We start from the raw sequence: 21,855 nt of genomic DNA on the forward strand, positions 1-21,855 counted from the left end.
ACAGTCTCTTCTTAATAAGGTGGAAAATACCACATACTGTCTGATCCTGCACTCTAACTGGCTACAACCCAGTCATTAATTATCAGTAATGATTGTCTGCTCACAAGAATGCTTCAAAACAAAATCAAAGACAAACAACTGATTCTCTAGACCTTTCTGTGGGGAAATGTTGGCTGGGAGGTATGTTTCCTTTGTTTTGCAATATACCAGCCAATTAATAAAGCCACAGTGAAGCTAGTGTAAAAAGCAGAATTGGAACCCTGGTGAATGGCTCCCAAGAGACTGAGTGACAAAGCAGATGAAGCATGGCGGCCCAGAGTCTCCCAATTCCCCCGATGGCCTGAAAAATCATTGCCTAGTGACAAAACAGACTCTTGGAAATTCAATCAATCAACATGATTTTATTAGATGCTAATTCTATGCCCAGTCCTCTGCTAGGCAATGGGGGAGACAAAAAAGTAGAATTCTCTAGACTTAAACAGAACCCAAGAAAAACACAAAAAGATTGCAGATTTAGGGCTGGAATGGCCATAAGAGATCCATCAACTTCTAACCCCTAATTTTATAGATGAGGAATCTCAGCAAGGCCTAGAAAGATGAAGAGACTTGCCTGAAGTCACATGGGAAAGTAAGTGGAAGAGATGGGTTCCCAACTATCTTCCCACTTTCCTGTGGGCTTTTGTTTTACTGACATAAGTTTTGTTTTTCTTTTTAAAAAAATATTAAATTGAAGTCAGTGCTTATGCCTTTGACTCTGAGGATTACAAAAGGCCCTCCCCAACCCAGTCCCTCATGGACTGGATGGATGGTGAAAGGCACTGGAAGGAGGCTTGGATTTTCCAAACTGCTCCTCACTCCTCTGATTATAAAACGATGAGGTTCTAAAACTGTTGGGGGATAGATTTGTCCTAGCCAACTTTGTGACTTCTAACACAAGTCCCTTTCCTTACACTTAATACAAGCTTTCTCATCCAAAAAAACAAGAGGGTGTGTGAGTTATCAGAGGCTAGGCTTTAAAGGATGGTGGAATTCAACACACAAACAGGAAAAAGGATTGCACAATAGCCTGGGAAAAGGGTTGGAGGAGGGAAAGGACAAGAGGAGAACAGGGGACAAAAAGTGGTCCAGTGTGGTTGATGCAGCAAATGTGTCATCTGGAAAGGTAAGGGGTGCACGGCGCTACTGAGGGAGTGGAATGCCAGGGAAAGGAACAAAAGTAATAACAGGGGAGTCTTTTTAAAGCAGAAGAATGAAAGAGTGAATTTGTGCCTAAAAATTATATTTAGGCTATGGGATGGATGGATGGAATTGGTGAAGAGATGGAAGAAAGAAAAGCCTGCTGGAAAGACTGGCAAAGAAAATGGAGAAAAAAGGAAGAAGCACATGCCAATTTTTTTTTTCCCATAGAGACTTCAAAAAAGAGCAAGGGAGAAGATTGGACCCAATGGTGAGTGGAAACAGGGGGAGGAGCCAGAGCAGGAGCTACTTCTAGCCCAGGTCAGCACTAGGAGTCCGACAGAGGCTTGGACACTCTGGGGAATGTGTCCAAGCTGGAGCAGGTAGACCAGAGGAGAGCCTGAAACCAAGGATCCAGGGCCATGGCTAAAGTGCCAGGGCAGGGAACTCTCCTCACAAGTGAGGCATCAGTCCTGTCTCTGAGTCTGAGAATCTTCCTTCTAGGTGAAAGGTGCTGGTGCCAGCAACTATCTGCCAGAGTTCTGGCCAGACAAGCCCCTGAACTGGGATCAGAAACCAGAACCTCCTAGACTGCAAGGGCAGAGATCAAACCATTCAGGAGGCTAAAAGTGTGTGCCTTACAAGTAGCTACTGAGGTCCAGGAAGAACCTAACAGCAAACCCAGAAAAGGAATAGCAGGACCTCAGGCCAACTAGACCAATCAGATCAAGCAAGGGCTCAACAGAACACCCCCTACAGAAAGTCCCCAAATACAGTCCACAAGATACTGTATATTTAGGGACACCCAGTCACAAAAATCAGATGAAGAAAGTAACTCCACAACAACAACATGCAAAACTCCAAAGAAAAACAGTTTAGCCACAGGGACAAGGAGAATTCTTAGAAGAAATGTAGCAGGTATTTAAAAATGATACTATAAATGAATGAGAGTTTTAGGCAATGAAGCAAAAGAGAAAAGAACTCTAGGGAAAAGATTCAGAATCTTAGGGTTATCAGAAGTCATAGAGGGAGGTAAATAAGGTAGAAGGTCTACAAGTCAAGTTTAAGAAAGAAAAGGGATGGGGAAAGGAATCCTCTTGGGAGAAGACAGAAGCTCTCAATTCACTTCACTTTGCACTGGCACTCCCTTGGTTCCAATTCCACAAAACAAGACGCCCCTGGAGTGGTTTCTTCACCTGATTTTCCTGCCTCCTTTTATACGTCTGTCTACCCCTTTAGACTGGAAGCTCCTTGAGGACAGAGTCTGTCTTTTAATTAAGTATATACCCATAGCTTGGCACATAGTAGGCACTTAATAAATGTTTAATGGATTGGATTAGGAGGAAGGAGGGAGAACTTATTATCTCACATAATCATGATGTGCAAAAAGACTATCAAATATGGAGGAAGGGGCAGAGGGAGTGGGCATCCTTTGAACCTTACCAAAAATTGATGAAAGGATAGAACACACACACACACACACACACACACTCACTCACTCACTCACTCACTCACAATACACACTAGAAATATATTTAAGTCAACAGGAAAAGAGGATATATAGGAAGATAGAAGATGGGGGATAAGAAGATAGAGAAATTTGGGAAGGAATTAGTTATAATAAGCCAAGCAAACTCCAACCTGGAAGGCATACTGTGGCGGAGGTGGTAGACAAGTTAAGAGGAAAGAAAGGATATGAACCAGTGATCATGGTCAGCATGAGTAGATGAGAAAAGGAGCAAACAAGCCTGCATCAAGCATAGATCACTAGTACTGAGCATACTACTTTCACCACAATCTTCTTTGTAAAAGGAAGGTAGGAGACATAGAAAGGAAAAAATAAGGAAAGTGGATGGAGAGAAATACACAATGATCAAAACTGAGACTCTAAATGGAATGAATTTATTGAAAAAAACAGAAGAGGGGTAGTAGGTTGGAATAGAAAACAATTCTACACTATAAGTAAACTAGAAGATCAAGGAGTAGTTTCCCTGTCAGATCTATGGAAAGGGAAGCAGTTTATAACTAAGGAAGAGATGGAGAACATCACTAAAAACAAACTAGAGGATTTTGATTATATTAAATTAAAAAGCTTTTGCACAGATAAAACCATTGTAACCAAAATCAAAAGAAATGTAGTACACTGGGAAACAATCTTAATAACTAATGTTTCTGACAAAGGATTCATTTCTAAAATATACAGAGAACTGAGTTAATTTTTTTTAAAAAAAAAAAACCATTCCCCAATTGACAAATGGTCAAAGGATATGCAAAGGGAATTTACAGATGAGGGGATCAAGGCAATCCATAGTCATATGAAAAATTGCTCTAAATCATTACTTATTAGAGAAATGCAAATTAAAGCTTCTCTGAGGTACCACCTCACACCTCTCAGACTGGCCAATATGATCAGAAATAATGATCATTGTTGGAAGGGTTGTGGGAAATCTGGGACACTATTACATTGTTGGTGGAGCTGTGAACTCATCCAACCTTTCTGGAGAGTAATTTGGAACTATGCCCAAAGGGCAACAAAAATGTGCATCCCCTTTGATCCAGCAATATCACTACTGGGTCTATACCCTGAAGAGATGATGAAAAAGGGTAAAAAAAACATCACTTGTACAAAAAATAGTCATAGCAGCCCTGTTTGTGGTGGCAAAGAATTGGAAATCAAGTAAATGTCCTTCAGTCAGGGAATGGCTTAGCAAACTGTGGTCTATGTATGTCATGGAACACTATTGTTCTACTAGAAACCAGGAAGAATGGGAATTCAGGGAAGCCTGGAAGGATTTTCATGAACTGATGCTGAGCGAGATGAGCAGAACCAGCAAAATACTGTACACCCTAATAGCAACATGGGGGCAATGATCAATCATGATGGACTTGCTCATTCCATCAGTGCAACAATCGGGGACAATTTGGAGCTGGCTGCAATGGAGAATACCATCTGTATCCAGAGAAAGACTGTGGAGTTTGAACAAAGACCAAGGACTATTATCTTTAATTTAGGGGGAAAAAACTGTTATCTTGTTGTCTGATCTTGCTTTCTCTTAGACTTTATGTTTCTTCCTGAAGGATATGATTTCTCTCTCATCACACTCAATTTAGATCAATGTACAACAATTAATCCATTTCAATGTAAAGACTGACAAATTGCCTTCTATAGGGGTGGGGGGAGGGAAGTAAGATTAGGGGGAAAATTGTAAACTCAAAATAAATAAAATCTTAAAAAAACAATTCAACAATGTATAGTTTATAAGAAACACACTTGAAACAGGCTCACAGAGTTAAAATGACAAACTGAAGTAAAATCAATTATGCTTTAGTTCAAACTCTAAAAAAATAGGAGCAGCAATTGTAATCTCAGAAAAGATAAAAGTAAAACCAAAATCAAAAAACACAAATTAAACACCAAAAGAGAAATTTAAAAATAAAAGATTAACAAAGCTGAAAGCAAGAATTTGATTGAATTAACTAAAACCAGTAGCTGATTTTTTTGAAACAAAGAAAAGAAAATAGAAAAACCATTAGCTAGTTTGATAAAGAGAGAGAAAAGTGGAGAGAAGCAGAAATACCAAATGGCCAGTATTGATGAAAAAAAGGAAAATTCATAATAAAGAAAAATAATTATTATAAATTATTTTACTCAATTTTATATGAATAAATAAAACTGAAGACAAATGAAATGAATCTTCATAAAAATAAAAACTACTCAGATTACTAGATGAAAAAAATAGCTACTTTGAAAACCCAATACTAAAAAAAGAAACTGAACAAGCTAAAAATAATCTCCCCAAAGGAAAAAAATAGTGAGACCAGGGGCGGCTAGGTGGCATAGTGGATAAAGCACCAGCCTTGGAGTCAGGAGTACCTGGGTTCAAATCTAGTCTCAGACACTTAATAATTACCTAGCTGTGTGGCCTTGGGCAAGCCACTTAACCCCGTTTGCCTTGCAAAAACCTTAAAAAAAATAGTGAGACCAGATTGATTTACAAGTAAGTTCTATTTAACGTTTAAGAAATAATTAATTTCTCTTATTATGTAAACTGTCTAAAAATATCCCTATGACAAAAGGGGAAAACTTTTGAGGTATATCTCTAATGAATAGTACCACAAAAAACTTAAATAAAATATTAGCAAAAGCAATTATAGCAACATATAAGAAGGATGATATGCTATGACAACATCGGTTTATACCAGGAGTGCATGGTTTTTCCATATTAGGAAAATCACAAGCATAAATGACTTCATTAATATCAAGATTAATAATTTCAGGATTATATAAACACAAGCAAAAAGACTGGACAACAAAAATTAACAGGAACAGAGAAATTCCATTCTAAAAAACTATAGGATATATATTTATATCTATATCTATCTATCTATCTATCTATCTATCTATCTATCTATCTATCTATCCACACACACATAAACTTGGGAGTTTGCCTATTAAGGCACACACAGGAACTGTATTAATATAAGTACAAAACAGTCTTTGGAGAGTTATTCATTATTTAAGTCACTATAATAAAAAATAACAATACTACCCAAATTAATTTGATTATTCACGGCCACACTGAATCAAACTACCAAGGGATTATTTATAGAGCTATGAAAACAATCAAAGGTGCCTTGAGGAGCAAAAAATCAAGAATTTCCAAGGAAATAATGAAAAAAAAAGTAGATAGGAAGGAAGACTTCTTCAACTTTTACTACAAATCAGTAATTATCAAAAAAAATTCAGTAATAGCAAAAGACTGATCAATGAAACAGACTAAATAGACACCATATGAAGTAAAGGAATAGAATAGATAAACCTAGGGATCTTAACTTTGGGGACAAGGACTTTTTTATTTTTTATTTAACAAGAACTAGGAAAATCAGCAAGCAATGTGGCAGAAATTAGGGTTAGACCAAAATCTTACACCACCTTCCAAGCTAATTTTGAAAAAGTTATGTGACCTAGACAGAAAAAAGTTACATCACAAATTAGAGGAGCAAGGAAGGAAATAGCAGTTCAACTGAGGATAGAGGAAGTCCATAACCAAAAGATACAGAAAATCATAGAAGATAAAGTAGACAACTTTGATTTCATAAAATTGAAATGGTTTGACATGTACAAAACCAAAGCAGTTAAATTAGAAAGAAAACAGTGAAGTGGGGAAAGCAAGAAGTTTCTCTGATGATAAAGAATTAAAATATGTGAGAACAAGTGACATTCCTCAAGAGATATAGTGAAAGGATATGAACAGACAGTGAATATTCTCAAGAGAAGCTATTGAGAATCAGATGAAAAAATGCTCCATATAAGTATAATTAGAAAATTAAAATTAAAATAGCTCACATACATGATAACAGAAAGAAAGAAAGAAAGAAAGAAAGAAAGAAAGAAAGAAAGAGAAAAATCAGAGGGTTTCAAGGAAACAGGCACCCTGTCGGGAAAGTTGTGAATTGGTTCAATCATTCTGAAAAGCAATTTGAAACTCTACTCAAAAAGTAATTAAACTATGCCTATCCTTTAATCGAACAGTACCACTATTATGTCTATAAGACCAACAGTATCTTTGTAATATGGGTACTTTTCCTTTGTCTTTGATCTGTTGGTCTTATAGACATAATAGTGGTACTGTTGGGTTAACTGTGTATAAAAGAGAACAAAAGGGGCAGTTTGGGATAAATCTAGGAAAACTTCAATGAACTGATGATGAAGTAAGTGGGACCTAGAGCAGGGGATGTTCAACCTTTTAGCTCTTCTGCATCTTATCTCTCAACAAAAATCCTTCAAGGGCCACATACAGAATTTAAATTGTATCCATCATTCATGGATACAACAAACACAATGACAAATGTGACCCACAACAACGGGATCATGTGTCCCACTCCCCTTGAATGGAGCTAGAAAGCTGATGAGTAGGTTAGACACACCTGAGCTAGAGGACAATTTATGGAAGGATGATGATAATGATGATGATGATGATGATGATGATGATGCTTGTCCTTTGTTCTTGAAGAAGACTATGATATGCATGTGAATTGGATTTAAGTGAGGGGGCACTGTGCTTAGTCACCAGTCTTATTTCCTCCTCTGGAGCCATCTGGGTCCAGAGACCCTATGTGAATCAGATTGACTGGAGATAGCCCTGGATGATATAATAACAATGTAGAGAAAGACAGCTTTGAAAAATTTAACTTAGATCAATTCAGTGACCAACTATAATTCCAAAAAGACCAATGATTAAACACATGTCACCCATTTCCTACAAAGGAGTTAAGAACTAACCCAAGGTGCAGAATGAGCCAAAATTCTCAGATACAGTCAATATGAGGACTTGTTTTGACCATCTACATCTGAAATAAAGAGGCAAATTTTTATTTCTTTAAATTTTCTGGGAATTTGGGGAGGGAGAAGATATACAGAAATACTGGGGGTTTTTTAGTTTTTGTTAAGTTCAGATTAATAAAAATTTAAATTTAAATAGAAAAAACAAGAAGTCCTATTGAGGAGGTTATTCTAATATCCAGGCAAGTATCCCAGGCACCTATCCCAGGACAGGTGCACAGTGGGTTTGAAGAAAAGGAGAGAGATGTGAGTGAGAGTCATTACTCAAGTAGAATGATTGCCATTACTATTAGTATTGCTAGGTAACGTTTATATTGCACTTTAAGCTGTTTACACTGCTTAACATATATTATCTCATTTGATTCTCACAATTCTGTGAGGTAGATTCTATCCATTATTCCCATTTCACAGATCAGAAAACTGAGGCAAACAGTATGAAGTGAATTGCTCAAGGTCACACAATTAGGCAGTGCTGGATTCAGATCTTCCTGACTCCAGCTCTAACTCTGGCTACCACACCATCTAGTCATGTCATTCCACATGAATATTTAGGTTTCATATCCAAGAGTCGGAATAAATACTGATATCAGGGACAGAAATAAGTCAGCAGAGGAGCAGGAAAATGGGTCATACAGTCAGGGACAGGTTCCTGGGGCAGACCAAGGAGAGAAAAAGAGAAATCTGGACCTTGGTCACCTTTGTTTCCACCACTATCAATGCACATGCCTACCTGACAATGAATTCAAATGAAAACAGCACCATTTGTGATGAACCAATTATGTAAGTGAAAAACTGTTGCCCAAGAACTGAGAAAGATGACAAGGCAAATATTTTTTAAATATTTCAGAGACATGGTTTTCCCTGTGAAAATCCAAAATTTAAATGGAAAGCAAACGAAGAATTGCCCAGATCTCATTTGGGACACAGTGAGTCAAGCATATGGATCTCATTGCCACTTCCATGTTTTTAGTTGCTGAAACCAAAGCTATTAATCAATATGTAAAACCCATAAATGAACATAAACATTAATCATTCTAATACTTCCCAAGTGTCAGATGGATAATCTTTTTGGAGTTTTCCGCCTGACACACTTGCCTTTAGCTACCAGCTGGCTGACCTTTTCCAGAGCAGTTAAAACAATGGTCGATGGGGCTACCTACCTCATAAATACTTTTGGAAAGGGCCAAAGGCGCTGCTCTGCTAGAGCCCCCGGCAAGGAGGCCCCAAAGCAATGGCAAGTCCCCTTTGTGCTAGGGATCGGGTGTCCCAGCACTTGCTTTCCATATATCAGGCTAAGGCTGCATGGAAATGTGGCTTCAGCCGATAAAATTGCAGCACTGTATAAACAGGTTGATTTTATAGATTAAGTTCTAAGAGAGCCAGCTGTCTGGCCTTATGAAGCCATTAATTGCCTAGTGAAAAGAAGTGATAACATTAGAGCTGGGGCTGCTCCTGGTACATGGAAAAAGATGCCCACTTGGGTCACCCATTCCTTTCAACCAAGATGGTGCCGGTGTCCATCTAGCCAAAGTAGAATGAGACAAACATGTAGAGGCCAAAGATTCTGGACAAACCAGATAAGGCAAAAATGACAGAAAAGAGAGCTTCACACACTATCATTCAGGATTAGGGTCGAATTCAAGTGTGCCCCCTTGATAAATCATTGCAATCTAGCAGAAAATCGATCGGTCCAGGATCATGAGAAGACTGCTTTGAGGTGCCCTGCTAGTCAGGGGGATCCAGCCAGCCAGCCTCCCTCATTAGGACCCAGTCTCCTCCAGAGCTCTCTTCCTCCCCCAGGTCAGACTGGCCGACTGACTCTGCTCATTTTTCCGGTGTGGATTTTCAGAATTCATCTTGGCTTGCCTATACTCAACCATCTTCGACAGAATACTGCTGTTACTGGGAATAAGGTAATTTCAAAGTGATGAAATCAAATTCTCCTCCACTGTTATCCCCCAAACCAGAGAACAAACTTCTCAAGTTGCTACAACAAGCTCTGGCCAAAATGATGCATTAGCAATTAAGGACTCCATCATTCCAAGCAATTAAAATAAACACTTCATTTGAAAACTAATTAATTCGAGCTACATATTTTTCCCATGACAATATGCTATGCTTACTTGACTTATGATGTCTAATTATTCTTTATTAATCTAATTTAGCTTAATCTTATTATGCTATCTCATTTGGCCCTGAGCCAACTGAGCTGCTTTCAGTTTGCCCACTTCTTACGCAATGGCTAATTCTGGAATATCAGTTACAACACCAGCTTTATTTATTTGTCTGTTCTATCACTTGTCTTGTCTTCCCACAGGGCAAAGGAACATGCAACTTAATCCACTCAGAACTTTTTTATTTTTTTCTCCAAAATGTCAAAGTTAAGATCATTTCTTTACGTTAAAAAAAAAAAAAAAAACATGGTACCCGGATAGGAAGAATCTTTAAAACCTGTGTCCCACAAGGTGAAAAATGGGACAGATTCCACTAGAGAAATTTAGGATTTGTAGCCATTACTCTGCAAATGTCCTAGTGTTGAGATGAGGCTTCAGTAAAGAAGGAGGCTTCAGCCTCTGGGCTGCCAGAGTCTAGAAGATTCTTTCTCCATTCTGGATCTAGATTCTATTTCTGGGATCTGACAAGTGATCTCATTTCTGGAACATTTCGCTATTGACCAAGTGCTTTACATACATCATTTTGTCTGGATGATCACAACCCCAAGTCGTATCAAGGCAATCTATTATCTGGCTAATACACATAAGGCAGTTTTGTTACATTCCTAAAACTTTAAAATCTATTTTTTTTGGATAACCAGCATAATATATTTCATCATACTTACTGACATTGGTTTTTTGGAAAGCAAACTTTGGAGTCAGCAGACATGGAAGTCCAAAGTCCTGGCTCCATCACATCCAAGTTATAGCATCAGTTATATCATTTAACCTAACTGGATCTCGTTGTCTTAAATCTCAAAGGGATGTTACGAAGAAGAAAGCACTAGTCAAATGTGAATCCTTATCATAGGGAAGGAATCTTTTGATAACCTAGATAGTCAATGTTCACTTGCCCACAAGTACAAAAACACCAACAAACTTCACAAAAATTTCCAAATCCTATTTCTGCTTTCTCTACCACCTGAACTTCTAACCAATGGAGTCTCTTAAGTAGGAAATCAGCCTAGCAGCCTCTTACCACTCAGGACTCTGCTGAGATCACTTGGGAGAGCCCAGAGTCACTCAATTCCAAAAACCAACTGGACATCCCACAGCAGGACCTGATTAGGGGTCATGCAGTCTACTCCTGAAAACCCTACAAAACTGACCAAGAACAGTCCTACCTCACTTATTCAGAAGTCCCTTTTTCAGGACCCACTGAGAATCCACAAAAATAGAGAAAAAGAATACCATTATATAAAATTACTTAGAAATAACATTTTTTTACAGTTACTCTGCAGAGAAAAACTTAATCAACTATGGTTTATAAATATTACTGTGCTATGAAAAAATGCAAAGAATTCAGGAAAAGTTGGAAAGACATATGAACTGATTAAGAAGGAAGAGAACAGAACCAAGAGAAAAAATACTTAAAAAAAAAAGATCTAGTTTTTTTTTTAGTTTTTAGTTTCTTTTTTTTTTTATAAGGCAATGGGGTTAAGTGGCTTGCCCAAGGCCACACAGCCAGGTCATTATTAAGTGTCTGAGGCCAGATTTGAACTGAGGTACTCCTGACTCCAGGGCCGGTGCTCTATCCATTGCACCACCTAGCCACCCCCCCCAAAAAAAAAAGATCTAAAGGAAAACAACAGTGAAAGACTTTGAGATTCTAGGCAGAAATGTGATCAAGTCAAACCTGACCTACCATGTGCCAGATGCTTCAGATACAAAGAAAGGCAAAAATTGTCCCCGTCCTTAAGGAACTCACTGTCTAATGGGGAAACAGATATGGAAATTGTATCCTACAAGACACACATAGAGAAGATAGGAGGTCATTTCAGACAGGAAAGAACTGGTCACTGTAGACACCAGCCCGCTTCTGACTGAGTCTTGGATGGACTGATGGAAGTAGGAAGTAGATGTAAGGGGAAAGAGAGAGGGCATGGGGTACAACTAGAAAGGGGATGGAGCATCATGTAGAAGGAAGAGTGACCAGGCTGGCATTACAACACCCCAGAGTCTGGAAAAGAATACAAGTAGAAGAAAACTGCCCAAGCTGTGAAAAGTTTTAAATGCTCATGGTGGGGGGAGATGTTGGAGACAAGAGGGAGCCTGAGAATACAAGGCAGAGGAGCAGGCCTCCTGCCTCATGGACAAACACCAGCCTTTACTCTCAGCCAACATCTTGTCTTGTTCTGTTTGACTGACATTTATTATGAACAAGGGGCTGGGGGAGTCACAGGAAGCTGCAATGATGGTTAAAAAAGAGCATCGATTAAAAAAAATGAAAAATTCATCCCAGGTATACTCTGGGTGAAAGACACCAGAAATGAGAGCAGGAAGCAAAGGAGGGAACAAAAATCCAACACAGATAAATCCAAAGTCCTCCAAAAGCCCCCAGCTAGAGTCTGCAGATTGGCAAGGCCCTGACATCAACATTGCATTGGTGCCTGCAGACCACAATCACAGAGGCTTGTCCACCAAGACTCATCAGGAGCCCACTGTGGGTCAGCACTGGGCTCTAGGGGTCCAATGACCAAAACAAAAACAGTTCCTACCTTCAAGGAGCTTTCACCCCCCTGGAAAGATTCAGGATGTACAACACAGAAGAGAAAGGAAGTCCATAAAAGTACTGAGATGTAATTCAGGAGAGGAGAGAGAGGAAAAGGGGTAGTAGAATTGCCCAAGGATGTGGTCCCTGAGCTGTCACCGAAGTGGACATCAGATGACCTGGACCTTAGGTCAATCTGCTACTTGTTCTCTGTGTGAGTGGAGTAAGTTGACCTTTCCAGGTTCTCAACTGTAAAATGATAGATTTGCATGAGAAGGTCTTTTCCTATGGGTAGATTCCCCAATACTAAGATGAATTTGTATGATCAAGAAAAGACATATTTATGTTCTGCATGCTTGTTATAAGGGAAAAAAATCTTTAGATTTCCAGAAATATTTAAAGAGAGATTTTAGAAGAACTCTAAAATAAGTTTTAAATGTATATGTCTTGATTAACTGGAAAATTCATTTTATGTGAAACTCTTCATTCTTCATTGAGACTTCATTGGCATTTCCAGACTTGTGTGCCCACCTCAAGTCAGTATTCTTTACAGAGCAAGTGTTCAATAAATATTCATTGAGTGAATGACCCCTCAAACATGACCAGCTACTAGAAAACCCATGCAGGTCGACAGAGACTCCTGTAGGCATATTCTACCCGCACAGGACACCCTTTCCCAGAAACCTTCAAACTTGGTTCAGTTCAGCAACCATTTAATAAGCTTCTCCTAAGTCTACAAAGATGGAATCAAAGTCTCTATGTGCCCTCAAAGGGGTTACAATCTATTAAGGAAAATGAGGCAGATAAATTACTGAGAAACAAATTTGGAAAGATGAAATCTAAAGAAAACTTAACCTCTTCCTTGTTGAATTCCTGCGTAAATTATTAATTAAAATTGGTTTGTGCAAAAACTAAGTTTTCAAGTTAAAAGGAACTTTAGGACATGAGAAATGTCTTTGAGGGAAAAAAAAGCAGTCAGCTTTGGAATTCCTGGTCTCTTCTAGTACCTTGGCCCCCAGAATGGGGACAAGAGACCTTCTTCAAATATCCCACCCAATGAGCATTCTGGGAGGTTTCTCTGCTGAACTTTGCTCTTGTTCTTCCTTCTCCCCTCAGTTGCAAGCAGGAAAGGAATCCCTGTTCTAAAGAGCTAAGAAAGGGAGAGGTAAGCCTGGCCAATTCCCCCACATTTGAGGGAGCCTCCAATTCCCCAACAACATCAGTGGGTTGTGGACTTCCTCTCAAGGTAAAGGATGCCCAAAGCTATAGCCAAGATAGGCTCGGGCACATCAATGGGAGTGGCATATGGTAGTATGCTTCCCAGAGCCACCATCTCCCTCCTGCCAATCCTAGGTCAGACTCTTTGGAGATAACATAAAGTCACTGAGGCCATTCAGTGACACCCAGTAATGGCACAAATGTCCCTTCTGTTCCATACTGTCTCACGGGCTCAGTCAGCTGGTGAGGCCCCCTAGAAGTGGCTTCTCCCCAGGGAACCTTAGCCTCGAGCTGCTCCCAGTCCTGTCCCCCCCATTCCCCCGCTTTCCTTACTTCCCTCCTCTCACCTCTTCTAATTTTCTGTCTGTCAAATACAATAGACTTGTCATTAGGGAAGAGGAAAATTTGGCCTAAAACAAGTGGGGAGCACAGCTACATTGGTGCTCCCCATTTGCTCCCACGCCTCAGTTGAGGTGAGAAGATGCAGGACTGGAATATCAAGAGTTTTATGCCAGACAAAGCAGGTCAGACCCTTCCTAAGGGATGGGTAATGGGGCGGGGGGGGGGGGGGGGGCGCTTTCAAGCCCTTTAGAAAGGATGAAGCACTGTATAAAGATGAGGCATTCGAGGCTTCCTTAGGTTCCTTTTTTATCAATGGCCCGAGGCGGAAAATCTCTCCCACTACTGGGATCCCACAGAGCCTTCACCCACTTGCCCATCCCCATGCCCAAAGGCCCCCAGCTGCCTTCCAACAATACACTCCTGGGCTGTTTTCTCTCCCACAGCATCCTGGCCCAGGGCATTGGCAAACAGCAAGTGCCTAATAGGCCTTTGCCCAAACTTCCCAAGCCTGCGGGGGAGAAGGAGGAGGGAAGGCTGGGAAATGGAAGGAGACACGTGTTGAGACACAGTCAGAAAGGCTGCTGGGGAGCTGACAACCATGAGAAGAAGGGACCTCAGCCCACGAACCATGGCCACGCCTAGAAGGACGTCTCTGGGACGTGGCCGCCTGTCCCGGCTCTCCCACTTACTTGCTGGGAGACGCTCGGTTCCTCCCCTCTAAAAGAGGTCGAACAATACTTGTCTTCTCAAAGAGTTGGCAAGAATCAGATGAGGCAATGTCTGTAAAGCACTTGGAAATGGCCACATCGGGAGCAAATGGGATTGACTGCCTCAGTTACAACCCACAGCCAGAACTCATAGGATCTGGGAGGTGCAGAGGGCTTTACAAATGTCTTCTTACTAGATTCTCACAGCAAACCTGACAGTAGGTCTTATGATCATCCCCATTTGACAGATGTGGAAACTGAGGCACATGGAGGGTAAGTGGCCTGCCCTGGGTCACTGACTAAGAAGTGTTTGCGGAAGGACTGGAATTCAGGGCAGGCTGCCTCCAGGCTCAGCACTCCATCCACCAGACCACCAAGTTACCTCTAACTTTAACAATAAAATACATTACCAAATATTTCTGGCTTATGGCTTATTATTTTCTCTGTGTATTTAGCAGTATTTAACTGAATGTGTAAATACAAAAAACAACCTTCCTGTCTATTTCCCCCCTAGCATCATCTGCTGGTTTCCATCTATGTTTTTCCTAATTATTAGGATTATTTTTTTCAATTGAGCGTAATACCTTACACACTGTGCTTTAGCTGACAAAGCTCGTCTGCAAAATAGAAGGAAATGGTTATTTGGATAAGTCAAGTTATCAGATGGCAAATCTGCTCCAGAGACGTGTGGAAAGGAGCCCTAAAGCTACTGTGGTGCCTGTTCCAGACGAGGGGGACTGATAATTGCACTGCCTCAGTTCCTGGGGGTCACGGACTCTCAAAGAGAGCTGTCTCCCAGAGGGAAGATTTTAAATTCTCAAAATCCTCAATGTGGGCACCTGAAGGTAGAAATAATGCTCCTGCAGAAAGGTATATTCTAAGAGAATGCAGCTGGAGAAGACAACAGAAGAGGAATGACCAAAAGAAGTGTCATTCTCCCTCGTTCCATCCATGACAGTTCTGTCAGAGTCCTTTGGTCTGGCATAACCCAACAAGATGGCTCTGGAGGGGCCCACATCCAGGGCATCATTCATGTCTCTGTCCCCCTTCTTCCTGGGGCACTAGGGTCATACCTGATATCAAAGGCCAACTGAAATCCAAAACCCTCTGGACACCGTCATTCTGAAGCAGGAACTATCTGTCCTATGGTACCTGAACTTGAACTCCCAGCCTTGGAATGTACTGGGAACAGCCGCACATTGTCCTGCCTTTGGCACTGACAGGAACTGGAGAGTCAATCTGTCGGCAGCTCTTCCAGCTATGTCATTTTCTGACCAAATTCATTAGGAAGACATTTCCCGGCACCATTATCTCAAACCAGAAAATCCAGATCAAAGCACAACAATCTTACAGCACAGTAAAACTAGTATAAATATTTAAACATTAATTAAACCATCCTCTTTATGAAGAATAAATAACAGAAAATAAGTTCAAACTCATAGAAAATGGGGTATCAACACAGCAAGAAGGAATATTTATGCAGCACCTCCTGAATGCAAAACTTTGATAAGATGTCATCTGGATGCTCCCTTGTGGAGTGCACCATGTAACTGACCATCTCTGGCTTTTCCAACAGAAATAATCACAACATCCATATCAGATTAGATTCCTATTTTGCTCTAAGACACACAAAACCCTTTTCTCACAAGTACTCCATGGGGCAATGAATTTAAGGATTATTACTGATGCTTACAGTAGGGAAGTGACTTGTCCATGGTCACTCAGCCTGGCAGTACCTGAGAGCACCCCAGAATCCAGGCTTTCTGATTCCCAAGTCAGTCAATGCTCCTTCTGCTCCATCATGTAGAACAATTAGAGTTAGATGAGGGGAAATCAACACACTTAAATATGGTTCATCTGAAGATCACTGGTGTTCACTGTGATAGTTCAAAACAATCTTGCCTAAAATATTCTCTCCATTTAAAGGTTATTAACCCTTGGATGCCTTTAACAAGCTCCTTCCCATGAGCTAACCATGGAAATGATGTCAGCATCTGAGGCAACTGACTTAAGGTCCCCAGAGGAAGGAAGAGAAAGTAGGGATGAGCTCTCATGATGACCAAGGAGCAAAAGTCCCTCCCTAAAGAACGAAGTCACCGTCACGACTCAAGATTTATACAGTACCTTTCCAGAAGGAGCTCAAACACGCTTGCTTATGTTTAAGAAAAAGTTAAATTCCAGATTAAGAAAACAAATTAAATAGTACAAGCCTGCTGAGATATTAAAGATTCCTATCTCATTACCTGCAGCTCATGATCATAAAAGACTGGATAAATGATAGTCAGTGCCAATAAAAATACACTGTGCTTTCCTGTTCAGGCACCAGAGTTGAATTTAGTTGGTCTCACACAAATCCTCACTTGGCATAAACGCAACCAGGAAAAGTCAGAGCTCCGAGCACTGAAAATGTCCTGGGCACCTTCCCGCCTCATCTCAGATACTTTTCAAGTCACGTCTGGGGAAGGAGCAGTCCCTCCCCGTTCTCTGAAGTGAACAAGGGAGGATAAGAAATCAGCAACTCCACAAATGCTAGCGAGAAAACAACAACGCAAACCTGCCAGTCCTATCTAATCAATGTATCTGAGAGTTCAAAGCAGATTCACCATCCATAATTCAAACTTTAGAAAGAAAATAATTTATGGAGGATTAATTTCGCTATTTTGAATCAAAGACGTATTTCATAGCTCCTTTCCAAATCCTGTATATTGTGAGGATCCTTTTCCCCTTTGAAGACTTAGTGAATGATTGAAGCTTCTACTTTCTGAGAAACAGATAAGACAAGGCTGGTAATCTGACTCTAAGCCACTGGATAAAGGCAGTTTGTTTCCTCTTAGCCCATCTGTCAACACCTCTTCAGTAATTAGTCCTAATTATTACAAAGGGCTAGCCTCCCATTCGCATTATTAAATCAGAAATAGTATCATAGCCAGGTATCTTTCAACGCCTCCCAGGCTGGCGACCTTCGATTTCATTGACTCTTCCATCAGTATCCGCCTTTGGAAGAGCCGAGGCAGTAATTTTAGCATCAGCTTCAAAGATGCAGATCCCACAGAGGAATTCCAGGGATGCATTGAGAAACACACCCACATCATGAGATAGGAGTGCAACACAATTGACCTTTGCATTGTCCTGTAAACCAATGGGATACAAGTCCACACATCTGGGTTTCTTAAAATACTGTGTTTACAAAAAAAAAAAAAAGAATTCATTCTTTGATTATCCCAATGGAGGTGAACACTAATTAGAAGTGGAAGGAACAACATGAATTTGTCTAAAAGTGGAAGAACTAAAAAACATTCTGAAAGAAGGCATTTCCTCTCTTGCCAGTTTTTCACAATTTCATTGACCTTATTCAACATGGCACTTCATGTCATTCACTAGGTCTGCTCTAACCAAAAAAGGAAGGGCAGTCATTAGGAAAGCAAGCAATCAATAAGGCTTTAAGGGCCTGCTGTGTACCAACCACCTTGGAACCCAAGTTCAAAGAATGAAACAATTCCTCCTTACAAGATTACTTACATTCTAACAAGGGAAATAAGAAGCATGCATATAACTGTGTGTGTGTGAATGTATAGAAGCATAAATATATTTTAAAATATCTTATCTTTAACCTGAAAATATATATATATATATATATATATATATATATATATATATATACACACACACACACACACACACACACACACACAGACACACAGAGGAGCGAACTATAAGGCAGTCTGGAAGGAAGGACACTTGGATCAGGATAAGCTTTATGCAGAAGATTATGCTTAAGATGGATCTCAGAGGACAAGGACTCTATGGGATAGAGGTAGAGGGGTGAAAAGAGAACCTTCCAGAAATGAGGTGCAACCAATATAAAAGTACAGAAATAGAAGATAGAATATTGTAGCTGGGAGAGAGAGAGAGAGAGAGAGAGAGAGAGAGAGAGAGAGAGAGAGAGAGAGAGACCAGCTGACTGGATCACAACGTGCAGGACTTGGAGAAATATCCAATGAAGCTAGGACAAAAAAGGGGGTCAGGCTATTTACAACTTTAAAAGGAGTTTAGATTTGATCCTAGAGGGAATAAAAAAAACCATTGGAGTTAACTGAGCAGAGAGGTGAGAGGGTGGGATCTGGAAAATGACCTTGACAGGAACAGGTAGGATAGGCCCAAATAGGGAGAGAACAAAGGCAAAGAGATTTATTTAGTTGGTGCCAAAGCAGGTCATTAACTAAAATTGTGACCATGTGAGTAGTGGAGGCAAGAGATGGAGGCAGAAATGCTAAGACCTAGCAACAAACTGGAATTTGGGTGAGAAGTCAAGGATAATGCTGGAAGACCAGAAGAATTGTGGTACCCTCAAGAGAAATAAGAAAGTAAGAAAGGAAAAGATTCAGAGAAAAGATAATGAGACCTATTTTGGAAATGTTGAGTTTAACAAGTCTCCAGCAATATACAGTTTGAACTATTGAAAAGGCAAGTGAAAGTATGGACTAAAGCTTGGGGGAAAGGGACTGGATATGTTGAGCTGGGGTGGGGGGGGTCATCTGAATAGAGATGAGGGTTAAACTCTTGAAAGCTGATGCGATTACTGAGAAGGTCTAAGGAAGAAAAGAGGAGGCCTAAGGCAGAACCTTGGGTAACATTCTACAGTTTAGGAGCATGATGGGGATGAGAAGTCAGCAATGATGAAGAAGGAGGAGTACCCTATTTCCTCATGTATAAGATGTTCCCATGTAAAAGATGCACCTAAATTTGGGGGTCTGAAATTTGAAAAAACATTATTACATAAAGAAATGAAATCTAGTTTTATTCATCAAAATTCAAGGACCTTCTGTTACTAGCTCTCAGGCATCTTTGGGCAAATCTGATGCATGGATGTATGCTTGGTCCATTCCATTTCATGAACCTGAAGCACCCATTGTGTTCTCCTTTGAAATCAGTTGCTTCTTTTTCATCAGCAATTCTTCTGACCTCTTGAAGAGGCTGAACCATCTTGGTGGACAAAGGAATTCCAATGGCTCTCTGCTCTTCAATCCGGATCTTCAATTCCCTCTCTAACTCAAGCTAGTTAGCTGCCTTGCCTCATGGCCACCTTCTGCCCAGGTGTTTTCAGTCAGGTTCTTTCTTCCTGTAGCCAGTCTCAGATTGTTTTCTCAGTTGGAGGAAGACCAAACAGCAGGATTTCCATTCACTTTTGCAAACTGGATCACGTTGAACTTAAATTCAGCACTGCATGAAAAGCTTTCCTGAGCCATTTCTGGGCAGAACGTGGCAAAAATCACCTAATATACTGGTAACAAATGCGAAACAATGAGTGCAAAGACAACAAGCGCAAAAAAGCAGGAACTGCAAGTAAAAAAATCTACAACCACTCTATAAGATGCTCCCAGTTTTTAGACCCCAAATTTTTTCAAAAAAAAGTGCATCGTATACATGGGGAAATACGGTAATACAAGAAGGAGGAGAAAGGAATGTCATCAACACTCAGAGAGGTGAGAGGACACAGGAGGAGAGAGTGAGCAATACTGTCAAATTCAGTAGAGGGATCAAAAAGGATGGAGATGGGAGATAATTCGATGTGATCATTGAAAGACCACTGGTAACTGAAGAAAGCCGACTCAATGGCATAATGGGGTTGGAAGTTAGATGTTGAACAAATGAGAGGAGAGGAAGTAGGAAAACTGACACCTATCAGTATTATCAGACACCTTTTCTAGGAGTCTGGATAGGAAAGGGGAGAGAGAGAGAGGATATATATAATTATGGCTTGAGGAGATGGTAGAGTCTTTTTTTTTAAGGAATGGGGAGCCACTGGCATGTGTCAAGGCCAAAGGGATGCTTCATCATTCAATTTCTACCTCTGTTAAATGGAAGGGATATCAAACTTGTGATAAACTTGGCCTAAATCAGATTAAAATGAAATTGGGAAATGTTTAGCAAAACAAATAAAAAATACAATACAACACAAGTAATGTTAATTTGTGATTTTCAAAGTCAATATGAATTTGACACAACTGTAGTACATGACTTCTAGGGTCCTATCCAGGACCTAGAAATCTATGAAAGTGGATAGACTGGCACTACAAAGCTGTTTTGGTCAGATACTAATGTGTTCCAGGAAGTGTTCATGCTGGTGCCCAATAGATTGGCCAACTTTAGCAAGTTATTGAATCCCTAGGCCCATGGTTGGGGAAAGGAAAGAGAAAATGAAGGTGTAGAGCAGTCAGCAGAACCTAAGGAAAGAGTCTTTCTGATGGCACCATCCAGAGGCCATGTGGGGACCAAACCAGAGTTTGCCAGAATCCCAAATTCAAGACTCAGTGGGAATGGAAGGAGGCAGAGTTCAATAACAGTGGTAGTTCCAAAACTTGAGAGTCAGCATGGAGAATGACAAGGCATACAGACTCTGAAAAGAAGCAGAAGGCACTGGCGAAATGACATCTTGTCTCATGATTTCGGGCCCAAGACAGTATCCTTTTATGGCTACCTCCCTCTGCCACCCCTTGCTGCATTCCTGGCTCTGTGGTGCCAAGGCTCAAAATGAGTGCCAAGGCACAAACCAGAAGCCATCTGTCATTTCAGTCAGGTCTGAAGGCTGAGACATAACACTCATTAAGACATGAGCACCCTGAGAACACAAATACCAATGGATTTTACAAACATCATTGTTAATTAAAATGTATATACTCACTGGGAAAGGCTTTGTGCCAGATCAATCAATTAAGAGGTGTTTTAAAAAATTAAAATGTGATTCCTGGCTAGTAGATATGGACTATCTTTAAGAGAGAGGACCACCAAATACCTCAATATAAGGTCATCCTTGGCAACCAATCCATACGAATTATTTATGGAACTGTGACTCTGGTTTTATATACCACATGAAGAAGAGGTATATTAGAATGATGATGCTATCCTGAAATTATTAAGAAATAGGTGGAATTGGCAGCTAGATGATAAAAGATATGAAAGGTCCATATCTAATTAGCTAGCAGCCAGTAATATCCTCCAAAAGGAACCTGGTAGGAGGTGAAATTGAGGGTGTAGTTTGAGGCAGGAAAAGGAATCCCTTCTCCTCAGGATAGTAGGCTTGAAGGGTCTCAGGCCTCCCACCCAGGACAGCAAGATGCCCCAAGGCAATCTGCCACAGAAAAAAATATTAGTCTTGGGCATTACCAGGCCTTGCACTGAATCCCCAGTCTGTCACTTTTCTTTAACATGGGTGACAAGTAGTCTCTGTCTTCTAAGGACTAGATGAGTCCTCTAAAACTTTTCGTAGTGGGTTCCTATCCATCAGGAGACAGTTGACCAAAGCATGGTAAAGGAATATGACAGTGTCCATTGCGTTGGAAAAAAGGAGGCCTATGAGCTTGTATT

At 40.4% G+C, this 21,855-nt stretch overlaps 1 protein-coding gene across 5 annotated transcripts in view; it reads right to left on the bottom strand.

The window, feature by feature from the left end:
* Positions 1-21,855, bottom strand: part of GNB1L (G protein subunit beta 1 like) — a 151,816-nt gene that overhangs the window by 81,598 nt on the left and 48,363 nt on the right. The window contains exon 1 of one of the 5 annotated variants that reach the window (XM_074206492.1): positions 15,564-17,939. The exons of 3 other annotated variants lie outside the window; for them this stretch is intronic. The gene's annotated coding sequence lies outside the window, so the exon portion shown is untranslated. Of the gene's footprint in view, positions 1-8,679; positions 10,411-15,563; positions 17,940-21,855 lie in introns of those variants that run through there. One more of the 5 variants, XM_074206490.1, reaches the window with a different exon arrangement.

The sequence above is a fragment of the Macrotis lagotis genome, chromosome X (genome assembly GCF_037893015.1).
Source record: "Macrotis lagotis isolate mMagLag1 chromosome X, bilby.v1.9.chrom.fasta, whole genome shotgun sequence".
Lineage (NCBI taxonomy): Eukaryota > Metazoa > Chordata > Mammalia > Peramelemorphia > Peramelidae > Macrotis > Macrotis lagotis.